Source organism: Podarcis liolepis (genome assembly GCF_965112155.1).
Source record: "Podarcis liolepis genome assembly, chromosome: 8".
NCBI lineage: Eukaryota > Metazoa > Chordata > Lepidosauria > Squamata > Lacertidae > Podarcis > Podarcis liolepis.
Genome location: NC_139560.1, coordinates 69,253,961 through 69,272,741, shown reverse-complemented (window position 1 = coordinate 69,272,741; position 18,781 = coordinate 69,253,961). Strand labels below are relative to the sequence as shown.

The window sequence follows — 18,781 nt, the reverse complement described above, 5'->3', positions numbered from 1 at the left end:
CAGCACTGGTTCCGATGTCTGACTAAATGATGGACCTATCAAACGTTTCCTGCTGAGAACTTTAGGCCCAAATTTTTGGAATGGGCCAAGATAATAATAATAATAATTTATTATTTATACCCCGCGCATCTGGCTGAGTTTTCCCAGCTACTCTGGGCGGCTCCCAATCAGTGTTAAAAACAGTACAGCGTTACATATTAAAAACTTCCCTGAACAGGGCTGCCTTAAGATGTCTTCTGAATGTCAGGTAATTATTTATCTCTTTGACATCTGATGGGAGGGCGTTCCACAGGGCGGGCGCCACTACCGAGAAGGCCCTCTGTCTGGTTCCCTGTAGCCTCACTTCTCGCAATGAGGGAACCGCCAGAAGGCCCTCGGCGCTGGATCTCAGTGTCCGGGCTGAACGATGGGGGTGGAGACGCTCCTTCAGGTATACAGGACCGAGGCCGTTTAGGGCTTTAAAGGTCAGCACCAACACTTTGAATCGTGCTCGGAAACGTACTGGGAGCCAATGCAGATCTCTCAGAACCGGTGTTATGTGGTCCCGACGGCCACTCCCAGTCACCAGTCTAGCTGCCGCATTCTGGATTAATTGCAGTTTCCGGGTCACCTTCAAAGGTAGCCCCACGTAGAGCGCATTGCAGTAGTTCAAGCGTGAGATAACTAGAGCATGCACCACTCTGGCGAGACAGTTCGCGCGCAGGTAGGGTCTTAGCCTGCGTACCAGGTGGAGCTGGTAGACAGCTGCCCTGGACACAGAGTTAACCTGTGCCTCCATGGACAGCTGTGAGTCCAAAATGACTCCCAGGCTGCGCACCTGGTCCTTCAGGGGCACAGTTACCCCATTCAAGACCAGGGAATCCCCCACACCAACCCGCTCCCTGTCCCCCAAAAACAGTACTTCTGTCTTGTCAGGATTCAACCTCAATCTGTTAGCCGCCATCCATAACTACCCCATAACTGCCCACCGTTCAACTTTTTTGCCCCACCAATTTTACAGTAGCATTCCTTCCACTGGTTTAGAGTTCTCTGGAGAACTGGAAGCTGCCATTTTTGCTTCCCAGAAGTCTAGTGGAAATTTGTAAGTTGCCATATTTTGAAGAGCAAAAAAGAGAAAGCATTGGCCACATGTTAACAATGGATCACTAGGACAACTCTCCTTCTTAAAAAAGAGGATGTGTCCTGGAAAAAGAGGATGTATGGCAAGCCTAATGCTACAGCATCACTTAGGGTGCAATCTAACCTCTGGCTGTTGCCCTGCTGGGTGGAATAGAGCAGGGGGACTACCACTGTATCTAGCCAGGGTGCAGTAATCTGCCCTAGATTGCACATGGTGTCATGTGATGACAGTGGGGCTGGCTCAGAAAATCCAATAGATCTCAGGACAGCTCAGTCCCTCTCACTCCTGGAAGCACGGGCATAGCCAGGGGGCCGGGGGAAGGCAGCTGACCCCCCCCCATCAAGTATTTTTTTAAAAAAAAAACTTAACCAACTGACCAATTGCTTTGCAGATAACTGGGTTCTGCCCCCTCCAAATAAATCCTGACCTAGAAGGGCTATATACTGGCTGTCACCAGCCAGGTTCTTTCTCACCATGAGGCCCCATGAGGCCCCAATCAGCATATAAATAATAAAATGATGATGATGATGATGATGATTGTTTTGGCCTTTTTCTAGCATGGCTCTTGGAAGACATAGCTGTGTTTCCCTGTTCTACCGACCTGAACCTCCCATTTTAATTGTTCTAATTGCTGTTTTAACAGGTTTAGCAGTTGTGCTGTTTTAATGGACTTGTTTTATTGCACATTTTAATTGAGGGGGCTTATATCAATGTTTGATGCCATTGTTTTATTGTGTATTTTAACTATGTGTGTGTGATTTCTTTTGCGGATGGTGTTGTAAACTGCTCAGGAGCCACCTTGGCTATTAAGTAGAACTCAACGGGGTGAGGACAAAATGAGAATGAGTTGGCTCTTCCTGGCACTGGTTCTCTGGCGCCACCTACTGTTGACCTCCCTGCTTTCCATCCCACAATGGGAACTAACCACACATGCTGATCTGACAGGATGGGCTTCACGTGTCATTCCACAGATGCTCTAGGAGGCCTCCTCTTTCCACTGCTGCTAGTCTCTTGGCTATTTCTGATGGTCAAGTGAAAACCAGCTTGACTTTTCACTGTGTTTTTCATGCATCTTAAATTAATGGAGAGAGTAGCAGATGAGCCGTTGATAGAATTAATCTTCTGGCTCAGAAAGTTGGAGATGTAACATAATTATTGGCTGATTAACCTGACATCAGTAACCGGGGAGGTAGGGGAGAGAGAGTGAATACCATACTCAATCAATGACATTTGAGAATCCAGAAATATAATTAGATGCCATTCAACATGATTTTATCATACAGAGGTCTCATCAAACAAACCTCAATTTTTCTTTTCTTGAAAGTATAATCGGTTGGAATTACAAAGATAATTATGTTAAACATTTCAATCTCTTCCCTACAGCTTCCTTCCTTAAAACTTAAATCCAAGAGTGACATTGATAGGCATTTGATATCTAATGTTAGTGTTGTCCGGTACTGCCTTGGACTAGTTTTAGTTCCTGTGCCTAAATTTACCAAAACTGAAATTATGTTATATAAACCAGGCCTGATGGCACAATCTGAGACCTGCCAATTTGTACCCCATCCACCAGCCAGGGATGTTGCTAGGGAGTGCCCAATAATATGTTTAGGGGAGTTGTACAGTGCTGTAAATTAATATTAGTATAGACAAGTACACTGTTGCAAAATGATCCCATGAACCAAAGACGGTAATTTAAAAGTAGCTGAAGGTCCTGAGGTATACATAAACGTGCTCCTTTGAGGTTCTGAGGTTCTTGGGCCTGGGAACCTAATCCACGATGGGCAATTTTTGTGTGTCAAGTGGAACTTCTAACAAAACGTTGCAGTGTGTGGAGCATTCCTGATCAGGGTTCCAGTTGGACAACCAGCCAGGACTTCTTCCAAGATTCTCTCTTCCATTCCATCCTCTCACCTCCTGCAGATATTAAGCATTCTGTAGGCCAAAGACCTACTTATAGTACTTGGGAGGTACTGTAGCTTTTTTCTAAAGATATTACAATGGTACCATGAGTTGCAAACACCTCAGGTTACAAACGCTTCAGATTACAAACTCCGCTAACCTGGAAGAGTTACCTCGACTTGAGAACTTTGCCCCAGGATGAGAATGGAAATCGTGTGCCAACGGTGCAGCGGCAGCAAGAGGCCTTATTAGCGAAAGCACGCCTAAGGTTAAGAACAGTTCCAGGTCAAGAACGGACCTCTGGAATGAATTAAGTTCATAACTAGAGGTACCACTGTATGTTCTAAAACTTGGGCTTCCCTGAGAACATGCTGGTAATTCCCAGTTGCTTCTCGATGACTCTCTTCTGCCTACAATGCTGTCCGCACTCAACAGGTGAGTTCAGGGGCATAGCGCGGGGGTCTGCCAGGGTGATGGCCCTGGGGGCATCTTTTTAGGGGGAACTGCCATTTGACTCCTCAAACCACCCTGTCAGCCCTGCAATGCTTTGAGAGGCTGAGATGTGATCTAAACAATTTGTCGGGTGAATCGTTCAGATCACATCCCAGCTTCGCAAAGCGGCTTGGGGATAGCAGGGTGGCATGAGAAGTGGGCTGCAACCATGTGCCCTTTAATCCCAGCCTTGTCCCCGCTTTGCGAGACTCGGATTGAAGGGTGCATGGCTGTATGGACCAGTGGGGACACTTCATTTCAGCAACAGTTACCGTATTTTTCGCTCTATAAGACACACTTTCCCCCCTCCAAAAACTAAGGGGAAATGTGTGTGCGTTTTATGGAGCGAATGCAGGCTCCATGGCTTCAGCGATAGCAACACGAAGCCTCCGAAGTGCAGCGGGAGTTCCTTTCGGGTTCCTTTCGCTGAAGCCAGGAGAGCGAGAGGGATCGGTGTGCACCGATCCCTCTTGCTCTCCTGGCTTCGCTTCACTGGAGAGCCGCTGCAGAGCTTTCCCTCTCTGCACAGCGCCCCTTCAGCGAAGCGGGAGGAGAAATGGAAGGGGCTTTGCTGAAAGGGCGCTGCGCAGAGAGGAGAATTTTTTTTTCTTGTTCTCCCCCTCTAAAACAAGGTGCGTCCTATGGTTGGGTGTGTCCTATAGGGTGAAAAATACGGTCTTTACTTATTTGTTGCATTTATATCCTACCTTTTTATCCAAGGAGCTCAAGGTGGCGTACATGGCTCTCCCCCTTCCTCATTCAGTCCCCAAACAACACTGTGAGATAGTTTAGGCCAAGAGGCAGAGACTGGCTCCCAGTCAGCTTCATGGCACACCAGGGATTTGAACTCTGTTCTCCCAGGTCCTAGTCCGGCAATCTAACCACTTCGCTAGCTGGCTTGAACTCATATGAGTGCACATTCATACTTACACAACTGTCGGCCACGTTGCCACATTGACTATCACCCCAAATCCCAAAAGTTCATTTTCTCATTCCTGTTTTGCTGTTGTTTCTTTCCTCATTGGAGCCGGATAAACCCCCTTGAGCGCCACCAAATAATTTGCCTTGTTATTCTCGATGCTCACAAGCAGGTCCTCAGATCTCTGAACATCATTAATGGAGATGGAAAAGCACATGCACTAAGAAGCTAGAGCTTTTATAGATCACTTTTCGAAATCCCTTTGATCTTACTCATAATTAACTTCTCTTCTATTCCTCACCTCCCCCCTCCCCTGTACACCACACCATTGCACATTTATATAAATATCTCCAACACTATTGTATATTCAACGCCTTCTTCCAGGGACAAGCCGTCTAATTTATTTTTTTCCTCCCTCTGAAATCCAAAATGTTTGTGATGGGGACATTGTGCAAACTTTGTCACTGCAAAGTTCAGTGACTCATAGGATATAATCTTGCTCTGGCTTGAGAATTCTTTGCCAGTTAGCCACTCATTGGTGGCAGAAGACTGCATGTCAAACGTGGGGAAGCTCCAGTCAGGGAGGGGAACAATGTGACCTCCCCCCAGGCCTCTCCATCTTGTCCTCATAACTCTTCCCATGCCACACTCCTCACTTGCCCTTCTTCTCAGTCCAAGTGTTCTTGTGTTCTTCCTGGCTGAGTCTTTCAACTGTGATCAGACCTCTTGCTCGGAGGGTGAGGGTTTGTAGAAAATGGCCTAATGTCCAGTTGTAAAGGGACGTGGGTGGCACTGTGGTCTAAACCACAGAGCCTAGGGCTTGCTGATCAGAAGGTCAGCGGTTCGAATCCCTGCGATGAGGTAAGCTCCCGTTGCTAGGTTCCTGCTCCTGCCAACCTAGCAGTTTGAAAGTGCATCAACGTGCAAGTAGATAAATAGGTACCGTTCTGGCGGGAAGGTAAACGGTGTTTCTGTGCGCTGCTCTGGTTCGCCAGAAGTGGTTTAGTCATGCTGGCCACATGACCTGGAAGCTGTACGCCGGCTCCCTTGGCCAGTAAAGCGAGATGAGTGCCGCAGCCCCAGAGTCGTCCGTGACTAGATGGTCAGGGGTCCCTTTACCTTTACCAGTTGTAAAATGTGCATTTTTTTAACCTCATCCCCTTTTCCCTTCTGGTCTCACCAACCAATGCCATGCAACCCTTGGAAGGTTGCCCAGTAAGGAATGCAGGGTTATTCAGCCCTGGCCAATACGAAAGAGTATGGGAAGCTTCTATTAATGTCTGCAGTAGTTGGATGTGACTCAGCAGAGGCTGGAGAAGCCCAGGAGGTGAACGACTTGGCAGGGAGAGGACATGAGAGGGAATTGACAGCTAATTAAGACAATTAGGATGAGAGAGAGAGAGAGAGAGAGAGAGAGAGAGAGAGAGAGAGAGAGAAGGGACCATGGTCCAGATCTGCTCTTCAAGATGGAATTTCTGGAAGTGGGAAAGCCACCTATGATGGAAGAAGGGGCTCTCTCAGTCCACCTATACTGAAACTGACCATTATCATTTTGTTCCGAGTGGGAGATCAAGACACAAGTCTTTTGTTGTTGTTGCTATTGGGGGGGGTATTTATATTCAGTGTTTGACTTGTTTGCCAATATAGCAACTATAAGCCAGGTCTCCTGTTAGCCTCCTCTTTTATTTCAGAGTCATTCATCATGACCTGCTACTGCCATTAAAAGCCAATGTCCCCATAATCTCTTGCCTGGTAGCACCTATTTCCAAGATGGCAATATTTCCAATAGGGGCAAGCAGTGCCCTCCAGGGGCACAATGTTTCTCAGATACCCTAGAGATTCAAGGCATTGTTCCATAGTGACATAAAGCAGACACCCCTTTACATCTGCTGCAATGTTTCTTGAAATGTATATATATCTTAGGTGGTGCTTAACCCATATTTCACACATAATTGACTGTTCTCTACTCTTCTGCTCTGACTCTCTTCCTGTCTTCATTCAGCCATTGTGATCCCTCAACAATGGGAAAAGGGCCTCTTGGCATGCTGGAGATATACTGAGAAGCGATTCCTCCTAGGTCATTGCTAAACAAAAAAGCAATAAATACGAAAAACCCACAGAGCTCTTAATGTTGTCTGGTGCTAGAACTGTTTTAAACATTCCTGGGTACCACTGCAAGGATCCCCATTTTAAAAATGCTGGCATTTTACACTAACTTTATGTTGATGATACAGGCTCCATGTACTCGATGTTGAGATTTCCATTCCACCTTAAGGAGCTGACGAGTGGAACTGTTACGTGTCACATGTCTGTTTACATTCCAGCACAGCTTGCTGGGAACTTCTGTTGTGTATTGCTTTTGCTTTATCCCATTCTCTCTGAGAAGACGAGAGAGACGACATGTTTCTTTGTCCTGATTTATGATTAATAAATCTGTAGTTGTAGTATGCTTTCACAAGCCTCACGCCTATTCTGTGTGCACAGTTCGCTCTGCTGATAGTGTGCCCTGGCTTTGAAGCCTGGGTTGCTGATTTACGTCGGGCAGAGGCTGGTGGTCTTCATAGCGGGACAGCTGGAAGGAGACTGCTCAGCTGGCCTCCCGGCCCTCTGCATGCTGACACTCTGCAGTCCTGCGGCAAATTGGAACAACACTGAGCACTTTCAGGAAGTCAGTTTGCCTTCTCTATTAAACAAAAATCAAGATCCCAGTTCGTATGGTGCAAAGAGCCATAACGAAGGCAACTCCACCTGTCCTCTGCATTTTTCTCCTGTAGTTAGTATACACAGCTTCTGACAGTAAAAAAAAATCATTATAATGCAGATCTAAATGACACCAACAAAACCATAATCAACCCAGCACTCATAACAGAAGTACTAGCTGGAAGAAGAACAATCTAAATATTGCTGCTCAGGGTGGGGGTGGGGAATGTCTACAGTGCAAAGTTACCAGTTTTAGACTGGTTAAACTGTTCTGATTTTCTCCCGGGAACTGCAGTCTTGTGGGGATGCAGAGAATTCTATTAGCAACCCCTTGGCCCACTCACACAGCACAACAGTTTCAGGGTCTCATATGGGAGAAGGAATAACTGTAAAAGCACTGCAGGTTTTTTAATCAATGGCTCTTGCTGTGCCAGATCTGTAAACAAACCTTTATTTTTTCCCCTTTCCCTTTCCCTTTTTTTCTTTTTCTGGGAGTGCCTGTAGACACTATTTTGCTGCTGTTTCTACACCAAGAGATGCTGATGGCTGACAACCCTCTTTGGGGTGTTAGGGGAGTAGTACTCTGGTAGGGGGAACATTGTGCTCCTTCTGGGGTAGTTTGTCCATCTTTGGTCCCCACCCTGGACTCATCTCTCACGTATGGCTCCTCAAAGCTGTCAGCTTGCAATGGCAGCTACACTCTGGGAACCGGCTTTGACTGGCCAGCTAAACCAGGTGAGGGTAGTCTATGGGTCTCAAACCCTCAATGAGCTAGGGACTTTCCCTGCATGTGAAGACAGGTTCCAGTGACTTGAGCAGATGAGACCAATAGGGGGTCCAACAGTCAAGAAGGTGGTTTGTGCACATGTAGCGGGAAATGAGTGGCAGATGGAGCTCATCAACCTGGGAAGGTAGTCCATCTAGGAGAAGGAAAACTCTGGTCCTAAGCCTTTGCTTACTTGCAGCTATACTCATTTGTGAGAAGGGCTTCAGAAGTGAACCCCAAAGAAAACTCCATACCTACTGTCTTGTGAGACATCATCAGGAAAAGAAAAGGCTAAGGAGTAAACTCTACGCATATCCAGAGTGGAGTCCCTAGGACAGTTGGATGGTGCCTTCCAGCAACTCCTGCAGCCCAACTGGTGCCAAATGTATTGCTCTGCTTTCCTTTAGACTACATCAACCCAGGACCTCCATATACTCTGCCCAGGCTTGCACTCCAGAGAGGTTGCTTCAGTGCTGCTACCATGGCAAAAAACACACAGATGCCCACAACAACACAACTCCCATCATCCCTAACCATTCACCACACTGGCTTGGACTGATGGGAGCCTGAATCTGACAAAATCTAAGGGGCTACAGGTCTGCACAGAAACTTATAGGATCTGACTCTTCCAGCACAAATGTACCCCCCCTCATTGACTTTCAGTATGAAAAAGGAGCCATTTCCCTCCTCTTTTGAACAATATTCGCCAGGCCAGGCCTGCCTTAAGATCTGCTTCAGTATCCAGGATTGGACTTCAACCTGAACGAACGTGTACTGGGAAGTCTCCATGGGCGGCATTTGCTCACACCAAGTAGTCATGCCACACGTTTTCCATGGCTTCCCATGGTTGTTTTTATTCAAAAGGTGGAACACAGAGGTGCTCTTGCTGCATGGAGTTCTTCCCTTGCCTGCGCATTCGCTTCTCAACAGGGCCATTTGCCGTATGCTCAACAGCACCTTTGTGGATTATCTCAGTGGTCTGTGCCAGGCAGACGTAAAGACTATGCATTTCAGACAACACAGTCTCTGCATGATAATACGAACAGACATCAGACATAACCAAATTATATTAGAGCTTGACAGAAGCAGAGGAGGGGATAGAAATGTTGCCTCGATATCATTTTGTATATTTATCCCATTTGCCAGCAGGAAACATTCCTTTAGTAGTATAAAAGTTATTCCATGTTTGGTGGGGGTTGGGGAGCTGTCAGGCCTGTAAAATGCCACATTACTTTATTGTTCTTGGCAAGGATTGCTGCGGCAAAGAAATGCCACAGAGACACGACACTGCGACACTCCAGCCAGTCATTCCTGCTACTTAATTAGATTCTCATTTTGCCTGTTAAAATCGGGTAATGTTTCCTGTTTGTTTTCATTAAATGGAGTCATTTCTCCCACACAATATCTACCAGATTATTGTAAATTGCAGTGTTTTATAATGCCTGCATTAAGAGACAGCCTCTACTCGTCTGCTACATGGATAGAGAAAAGCAAGAACCAAACAGCAAGCATTTCGGGCTGTGAGCTTTTAATCAGGGGAATGGGTAGATTAATCAACAAAACCATTAGTTGATTACTTGGTGAGGGCCAATTTTAATCAGTGAGGGGCAGTATTAATTGGTGGGACTGGGATTTAATTGCCCGCTAATGATTTTATTCCTTTCTTTTTATTTTGTGGAGGCAATTTTGGTTTGAAGTGTTATGGCAACAGGGAACGAAAGATAAAATGTCAAATATAGCTTTGCAAATGAGCCGTATTTTTGGTTTTCCAAAGTATGAATAAAAAGCGATGCTTTCTTCGGCATTTTCAAAATGCTCAGCATATTTGGTAATATAAATTTATCGACCAATTCAGTAAAAGGCAAATTGTTGTCAGGCCTCAGCCAGGGGGAGATGTAGCCCTGTGGCCACATGTCTTACTTTACCAAAGACAGTCCTCTACTTGAAGGACTGTCAGAGGACACCTTTCTATTTAAAGGAACCTTCTGTTTGGGCTTATCCATGAATTTGTCCAATCCTCCTTTAAGGTCATCCAAGTTGGTGGCAGACATACAGCCCCACAGCAACCATTTTGCATTAGGCCACATCCCATGGCAGCTATTTTGTGTCGTGCCCTCTCCTTACAGTAGCCATTTTGTGGCAGATGCATATGACACATCCTCAAAGCTCCAAATGTGCCGAGGAGCCCAAAAACATTGGTGACACCTTCCAAGGGCTCTTTGCCATCTATTCACTTTACCACCAATTAAACATTTAACAGTGAAAACTAATTAGATCCTGAAGTAAGTTGAAGGGTTATTTAAGGACAATCCAAATGCATAAACAAATCCCTTTGCACCTCGTTTTTGAAAATGATGCTGAATAATTGGTCAACTGATGCAACACGGTAGGTACCAAGCAGGAAACGAAGTACAATTAATACGGGGGGTTGTTGTTCTTCCATATTCATAGTCTGAAATGATACAATTTGGGACAGTATTTCTTTCCTAAATGTCACTAGTTTAATTTTATTAATAGAAAAGCATCCACTCACCGAAAACTGCTTAGATGGAACAATTATGTAATGCTGAAATTCTGAAAGCCTAATCTTTAACATTACAGAGAGATAATTTGTGTGCTGTACAATGTCAGATACTGTTTTATTGCTTTGGGAATAAGTTCATTTCATTTGGCTTTTGGTGTAGATATTTAACAGGGTGGATATTCCAGCGTTGGAAACAATAATGTTTTAAAGCATGTGGAACTGCAGATCGGGGTTTGACTACAACTCCCATCTGTCTTGGCCATTGATCATTCTGGTTGGCATTGATGGAAGTTGGACTTCAACAGTATCCGAAAGGTCACAGTTTCCCTGTCCCTATCTTAAAACTTCAGTAAAAACAGAATTGATTTTCTGTTTGGGTCTAAGGCTCCTGTTATTGAAGCAATGAGGGTACAGTTGCTTTAAAGGTAGGGTTCCATTGGGGGGACCGCTAGGGGCGCCTTGGAAGATGGCTGACAATACCATCTATCCGGCTTGCACAAGGTAATTAGAGGATGATTATGGGGAGTATATCAGTCTCCCTCTTCTTCCCAGGGGGTGGGAAGATGCTGCCTCGCCCACTGTTGCCCATAAATCACCCCCGAGTTCGAAAGAAGGAGGGGGTGGGGGCACTGGGCGGAAAGCCCTTGTGTGAGTTCTGGAGCTCGTGGACGCTGCTTTCAGGAGCGAAACTAGCTGCGTTGCTTAAGATAAAAAAAAAAGAAGTAAATGCACATGTTTCGAGCAAGGTCAGGAGTGTATTATCTGCTAAATAAATCTACCATGAGAAGATAGAGCGATGGGACAGAATGAACAGAGGACTACATCAAAGAAGCACAGCCATGCCGGTATGTTGAACAGAACGGAAAGGGGGGGAACTTTCTTCTTTTTCAATGTGATTTACCTAACAACCCCCCCTTAGAAGAACCATCAGAATGACTGATAGCAAGCGAGATTGAAAAATAAATTATGTGGAAACAAAAAATGCTAATAAAAGGTTTTACTCTGTGAAAGATCTGGAAAGAAGGGAGGCTTTCTTGTGGCCTAGTTACAAAAGTGATCCGCCATTAAGAGGCAGACCTTGTTGCAAGATTTTCAGTCTTAGGGGGGGTGAGCCACTGTTCTGCTATCAGGTTTGGATCATAAATTTGAAAGGGCAATAACCCTCCTGGAAAGACTGATTTATGGTGCAAAGGGTCTGGGAAAATTAAGGAGCGGACTAAAATGGCGACTGCCACTTGAACAGGACTCTTGGACTCCTGGATCTATGTGAGATGAATTACGGGAGAGCATTACAAAGTTCACACAGAAATATAAACAAGGCTGTTTCTTTCAACTCGCTTGTGGAGACAACTCGGAGGTTATTAAGAAGAAAAAGGATAACGACAAGGAGATGAGAAGATGGGACCATGAACATCAAAGCAGCAAAAATATAAGATGATTGGACTCCTACTGCACTCGAAGCATGGGTACCCCCCACAAAAAAAAAAAAATAGTTTAGTATTTGGACTTTGTGATATGCATTGATATAATTTGGAATAATTAATATGATATGATATGATTGGCTTGGTAAATGGAAATTTAATAAAAATTATTTACAAAAAAATTAAAAAAATAAAGACAGGGTTCCATTAATGATTTCAAACCATCTCTTTATTTTAAGTTGTATTTATGCAACAATGAACTGTTTATGTTGAATAAAATAACAATAACCTACAAGCAAATCAATTTGAGTCCCTAAATTACTTATAGTTTTCTATTTAATCTACTAAAGCTGCTTCTTATTGTCAGAAGAAAGGCCCATCTCCCCCATTCCAAATTACAGTTAATATGTACCCCTGCTTGGTCCATTCACCAATGGCCCACCACCCCATGTGTGCGCCATTGAGTCTCCCCTTTCCATCCCATGCAACTGCTAAACCCCCTTTCCACATTCCTAGCCCCATCTTTAAGATATACAGAAGCTTAGGAGCAAGTCTGTCAGTTTCTTCAGTGAGAGAAAGTTTCATTCAGTTGATGGATATTATACATATTGTATATGGGTGTTTGTTTATAAATCAAACGCATGTTCTAAATAACGACATTGAATCTGGAACTGGTATTGAAAACAACACATAGTACTAAGAAAGTACTATGGAATATTTGAGGGCACTGCATCCTAGATATCTCTCTCTCTCTCTCTCTCTCTCTCTCTCTCTCTCTCTCTTTCTCTCTCTCTGAAACAATGCAGCAGAGGAAAAGAAGAGGGGGAAATTTGAGTACAGCAAGAAGGGGGAGATACTGAGAGGAAAATGGTGTCTTTAAAGAAACACCCAGGGTTTGAGTAGAGCAGGGATGTCCAACAGGTCGATCGCGATCTACTGGTAGATACTCGGGAGGTTTTGGTAGATCGCTGGCTCCCTTTCCTTAGCATTGGTAAAATAGAATCCAGCCCCGCCCCCTCGCCCCACCCTCCATTGTTGCACAATCTGCAGAATGGAAGATGGAGTTTACACAGTGAAGCTGTTTGTGTCCCCAGCGATCTGTTGGTGAGTGGTTGTTCCTCTTTCTCTCCCCATTAAAATGGGGCTTTCATCCTCCCTAAGAAAAGTTTTAAACTTTGACAGAGCAAGCAGGGATGGAGAATCACTGAAAGGAAACTGGTGGTTTAAAACAATAGTGAAAATTTCAGTAGAGCAAGTGGAGGCAGGAGACATTGAGGAAAAAGTGGCAGCTTAAAATAAGGTTTCAGTACAGCAAGGAAGGGGTTCAGAAAGGTTATGTTGTGTTGGCTGTTGGGTGTTAATTTATGTGTTGTACCCATCTTTGCTATTTTCCCTTGTTGAAACGTAAAAGAAAAAAACCACCTTCCCTTCCCAGTCTATTAAAACCTCTCCCACCACTTTCTGCTCTCAGTGTCCTTCCCTTCTAGCTCTCATGCTACAGACCCTGCTGTGGTGCAGCCTGCCGTCTCTTATGCTTCCCTACCCTGCCGTAACTTCACGCAAATCCAGGCTTCATATGAGGATTACAAATCATCTAATGGAGGCTGCGTGACGACAGCCTTACATTTTTCTGTATATAGGAAGACAGGCAAGAACCAAAAATAGCTCCATAAGTCAAATCAGTTTGATGATTAATTACAATTGCCACAAACCAGCTAAAGGTTTCATTGATTAATCTATCAATAAAACCAATGACAAGTTGGTTTCATTTGGGGCAAAAATATTGGAGCTAATAAAACTTAGCTCAGGTTCGCACTGTTGCATGGTCCCCAGTTCTCAGCGTGGTGACAAGCTACAAGGGCAGCAGTGGTTTTGTTTTCTTTGGGGACTGAAATCATAATGGCATCCTTGTAATCTGGACTGCTTAGGCATATGCTTGCAGGGGACAAGCACCCCATCAAAATAAAGATCACCCCGAGACAACAAATTGAAGAGTCCCCAGACTGCACTCCCCCCCCCCCATTTTAACCTCAGACTCCACCCCTGTAAGAAATTTGCCCAGTGACAGTCATATCCACAGTATATAAGGTAGTAAAGAGCAAAGGGGAATCTCATATCTGACCATGAAGATGACTGCTCTCCCAGTAAAGGTACTATTCTAATATCTCACTGTACAGGAGCTGTGCAGTTCTTTCTTCCCCTACTATGAGCATGAAAGGATGTGCAGCTCTCCTTTGCTCATCACCTGACAACTCTGCTATCATAGCATGCAAAGCATCCCTCAAGGGAGGAGTTCTTCAGCACTGAAACCCCAACACTTGCAGTAGGTCTACTATACAGTGGTATAATAATAATAATAATAATAATAATAATAATAATAATAATAATAATAAATTTTATTTATATCCTGCCCTCCCCAGCCGAAGCCGGGCTCAGGGCGGCTAACAACACTAAAATAGTGCAACATTCTAAAAACATTATAAAAATTAATTAAAATCAAAATTGATGGCAACCATACTAAAGTTCTGTAAAGATTGCCAAAGGAGGGAGTCAGGCTGCGCCTTGGGTTACATACACTTCAGGTTACATACGCTTCAGGTTACAGACTCCATTAACCCAGAAATAGTACCTCGGGTTAAGAACTTTGCTTCAGGATGAGAACAAAAATCGTGCAGCGGCAGCAGAAGGCCCCATTAGCTAAAGTAGTGCTTCAGGTTAAGAACAGTTTCAGGTTAAGAACGGACCTCCGGAACGAATTAAGTACTTAACCTGAGGTACCACTGTACTGAAGAAGAGAATACTGGTTTGTTATTTTCAGTTCCATGGTGCGGAGAACACAAATGCATCCAACCTATACTTTGATTTTGTAATCAGGTACTCATAAAGATTTTAGTTTTGAGTGATGCCAGTTCAGACTTCAGGGGTTACCGATCCATATTTAGCCACTAAGTTACAGTGGGATGGGGGCGCTGAACCCATTTTAATTACCAGGTGTTTTTAAAGGTTGTTTTTTTAATTTTTAAAAATCCTCCTATATATTGGGGATCTACTTTGTAGACAAGCATGCAAGCCCTCTAAGAATCTCTTCAACCAAGAGTGATTCTGGCTGAATCTATACTAAAGAAATATCCCTCCACCCCTGCATTTCACAACTCCAACCAAAATCTCCTTACTAGCTCCTTTTTAGGCACATTAACATTCATAATATCGTTTGTCACCTCATTTCTCTGTATGCTGAAAATTGCCTTGCTAACATTTATCCACACTGCACTTGTTTATGCCTCCTGTTCCATTTCTACTTGATGCTAGCTCTTTTATTAACATAGCATTTTCTATATTTTCCAATAGGTGAAATATACTACACGCACTACGTAGAGATAATCCTCTCTCTAACTGTGAACTCAAACGGTGAGTGCCGACAGAAATGCATCAAAAATGAGGCAACCAACATTTGGTTGATTCTGTCAATTTCTGTTCTCTCAGTTCCTTATTTTTCCACTCTTAAATTGTTCTCCACATTTCTACAGCAATTTGATAATATTAGTGAAAATAATCTCATGAATATTCAACATCATTTTAGTGCAAACTTTACCAAAAAACACATTTTTGTATGCAGTTGTGACTAATAAACTCAAATTTCTCCAAATGTAATGCATATTTTGTCTTATTTACTTCTAATAGGTGTAATCCTATGCACTTGGGATACACATTACTTCATTGGCAACCACATTGCAAAATTTCAAAAAGTGAAAATTTTGAATTATGGCTGTGCATCCATTCACATCTTGTTTCAGAAAGTGATAATTATGTAAATTCACCTTTAAAAGCAAACCCTTTAAACGTATCTCATTTAGGGTGGGGAAGTCATATAAATTCATAGGAAACAAACATTCATCATCTGAACCACCATATTTGTTAGTATAGGTAAAGGACCCCTGGACGGTTAAGTCCATTTGAATTTGACTATGGGGTGCAGCGTTCATCTCCACTTTCAGGCCGAGGGAGACAGCTTTCTGGGTCATGTGGTCAGCCTGACTATACTGCTCCTGATGCAATGGGACACCATGATGGAATCCAGAGCACATGGAAACAGCATTTACCCTCCAGCCGCAGCCATACCTATTTATCTACTCACACTGGTATACTTTTGAACTGCTAGGTTGGCAGGAGCTGGGACAATGCAACAGGAGTTCACCCCGTTGTGTGGATTCGAACTGCTGACCTTACATCAAGACAAGGAAGTTCAACATCATCAAGACTAGCTAGTTCAAGATTTTAGATCCATTTGTTGCTTGCTACACAAAGCAATCAGACAATGCAAATAATTTGTGGGGTGGAAGCTCGCAATAGTGGAGCAAAGGAAGAGTCAACAAGCAGCGTGGATCAAGCGGCAAACTCACTTTGCTTAATCTAGGATAATTTGGTGCTTAGATGGACAAAGTGAAGCAATCCAGATGCAATGTGCCTCAGCATTCTGAGCACAAGAAGATTTCTCCCTCATGTAGCCCAGCAAACATGAAGGGACACACAAACTAATTAGCTAGAATCCCTAACTAAACAAGAGAGTGTTGCATTTGTGTCAGCCAAGCCAGGCAGTGAAGTGCTGACATTGTTCCAAGCGAGAGGCCGCAGTGTGAAAATAAGTGTTCTTATGCCATGCTCGTGGACAAACAGAAAGTGATGTGACCCCTATGGGGCTGTAAAGGTGCAGAAGTCTTGCATGGAGATGATGATGTGGTCAAAGAAACGGCCACAATATAACAGATCTTCTCGGAACCAGCCCTATTTTTATGCAGTGAGGAAGCTGTGCTACGCAGCGTCAAGAAAATGCAGCAAACGGTTAAGTTATTTAATTGGTCCGTTGTCAGGCAGTGGGAGAGCTGTTTGTGAGATTTTCTGCCTTAGGTGAACCTAAAAATATATGAAAAGCCCTCCCGGTTGCTTTATATTGTTGTTCTTATGAAAGTGAAATTCTCACAAGCTACTCTGAGTGTTGCCTTTGAAGCAGGAGAGTGGGATATGAAGATTTTAATTCATCAAATCAAAGCCACCAGATTATCCTTACCCAAAGGCAAGTTCCTCCATTCTCAAGGCTTCCGTGGGGGCAGTTTCACAGAGTACAGTGGTAGCATCAGCAGCAGGGAACCACATAGACAAGGCAAATGCCAGAGGCAACTCTGTTCTAGGCAATGTGTCCTTGTACCCTTCCATTTCTTATCATCATACTACAGAGGTTTTCAACCTTTTTGAGTCCACGGCTGCCTTGACCAACTGTATTCTTTCTGTGGCTCCCCTATGGGGAAACCTCAGGAGCCCAGTTATTTCACTCCTTGCCTGCGGAGCTGGCACCCCCTATCCCTTTTCAAACACCCTCCCTCGGGGAGTGTTCCCTCAGTCTCCTCTCCTCTCTCCTTAGGAGTCCTCTGGGCAGCTGCCCCTGGTCCCTTACATAAAGGTAAAGGTAAAGGGACCCCTGACCATTAGGTCCAGTCATGACTGACTCTGGGGTTGTGGCGCTCATCTTACTTTATTGGCCGGGGGAGTCGGCATACAGCTTCTGGTCATGTGGCCAGCATGACTAAGCTGCTTCTGGTGAACCAGAGCAGCACACGGAAACACCGTTTACCTTCCTGCCGGAGTGGTACCTATTTATCTACTTGCACTTTGATGTGCTTTCAAACTGCTAGGTTGGCAGGAGCAGGGACCGAGCAATGGGAGCTCACCCCATTGTGGATATTCGAACCGCCGACCTTCTGATCAGCAAGTTCTAGGCTCTGTGGTTTAAACCACAGTGCCACCCACGTCCCAGGGTCCCTTACATAGACCCCCCCACAAAAAAGAGGTGCCTCCTCACATCTGCATGGGGGGCGGAGCCTGGCACTCTGCTCCCAAGCAGGCATTGCACACAGCAAGCACAAGAAAGGCCAACACTTGTCCATCCACTTCCAGCAGCAAGGGCTCGGGGATGGCTGGTTGGGCTCCCTCATCCACTTGTTTGCTTATCCTAAGTCCCCTCAGATCCTGGTAACCAGCACACCCTGGCTGCCCCAGAGGCAGCTCCCCATTCGCCTGAGGATCTTGTAGCCAGGGCTGCTGGAACTTTGGGCATATTTAAAAGGTCTAACAAGCCTACAAGGGTGCGGGTGGTACTGTGGTCTAAACTACTGAGCCTAGGGCTTGCCGATCGGAAGGTTGGCGGTTCAAATTCCTGTGACAGGGTGAGCTCCCATTGTTTGGTCCCAGCTCCTGCCAACCTAGCAGTTCGAAAGCACATCAAAGTGCAAGTAGATAACTACCACTCCTGCGGGAAGGTAAACAACGTTTCCGTGCACTGCTCTGGTTTCGGTGTTCCGTTGCGCCAGAAGTGGCTTAGTCATGCTGGCCACATGACCCGGGAAAACTGTCTGCGGACAAACGTCAGCTCCATCGGCCAGTAAAGCGAGATGAGTGCCACAACCCCAGAGTTGTTCGCAACTGGATTTAACCGTCAAGAATCCTTTACCTTTTAACAAGCCTATATTTCCATGCTTTACTTTGCTGCATTTATTGTGACTCTGCTGGGGTTCTCTAAACAAAGGGTGCTTGCCCCAAACTTGGTTCTTGGCATCCAGAAATTCTCCTTCCTTTATATTTCTTTTTCCTTGCACCAGCAGGATAGCAACAAACATTCTGTTCAATAAATAAATTTTTAAAAGCCTACACTGGGATGCCTGACTGACCCCTTCTTTGGACAGATCCACAGCATACATTTACAGCACATCCAAAGAACATTTGAAACTTGCAAGTTCCTCCCACAAATCAGGGAGAAGTGGTTTGTAAAGGTCTGCAAAGGGAAAACTACAGTTCCCAAGATTTATTTATTTTTAGGTGGAGAAGTAATGTGATTTAAATGTATGTTGAGTGCTCTTTAAATCTATGACGTGTATTTGCCCTTTAT

At 44.5% G+C, this 18,781-nt stretch overlaps 1 long non-coding RNA gene across 1 annotated transcript; it reads left to right on the top strand.

The window, feature by feature from the left end:
• Window positions 1-12,903: 12,903 nt before the first annotated feature.
• On the top strand, window positions 12,904-15,284 carry LOC310714500. The gene is made up of 3 exons (XR_014529843.1): window positions 12,904-12,948; window positions 14,022-14,167; window positions 15,193-15,284. It is a non-coding gene; the product is annotated as an uncharacterized lncRNA (long non-coding RNA).
• The last annotated feature ends 3,497 nt before the right edge of the window (window positions 15,285-18,781 follow it).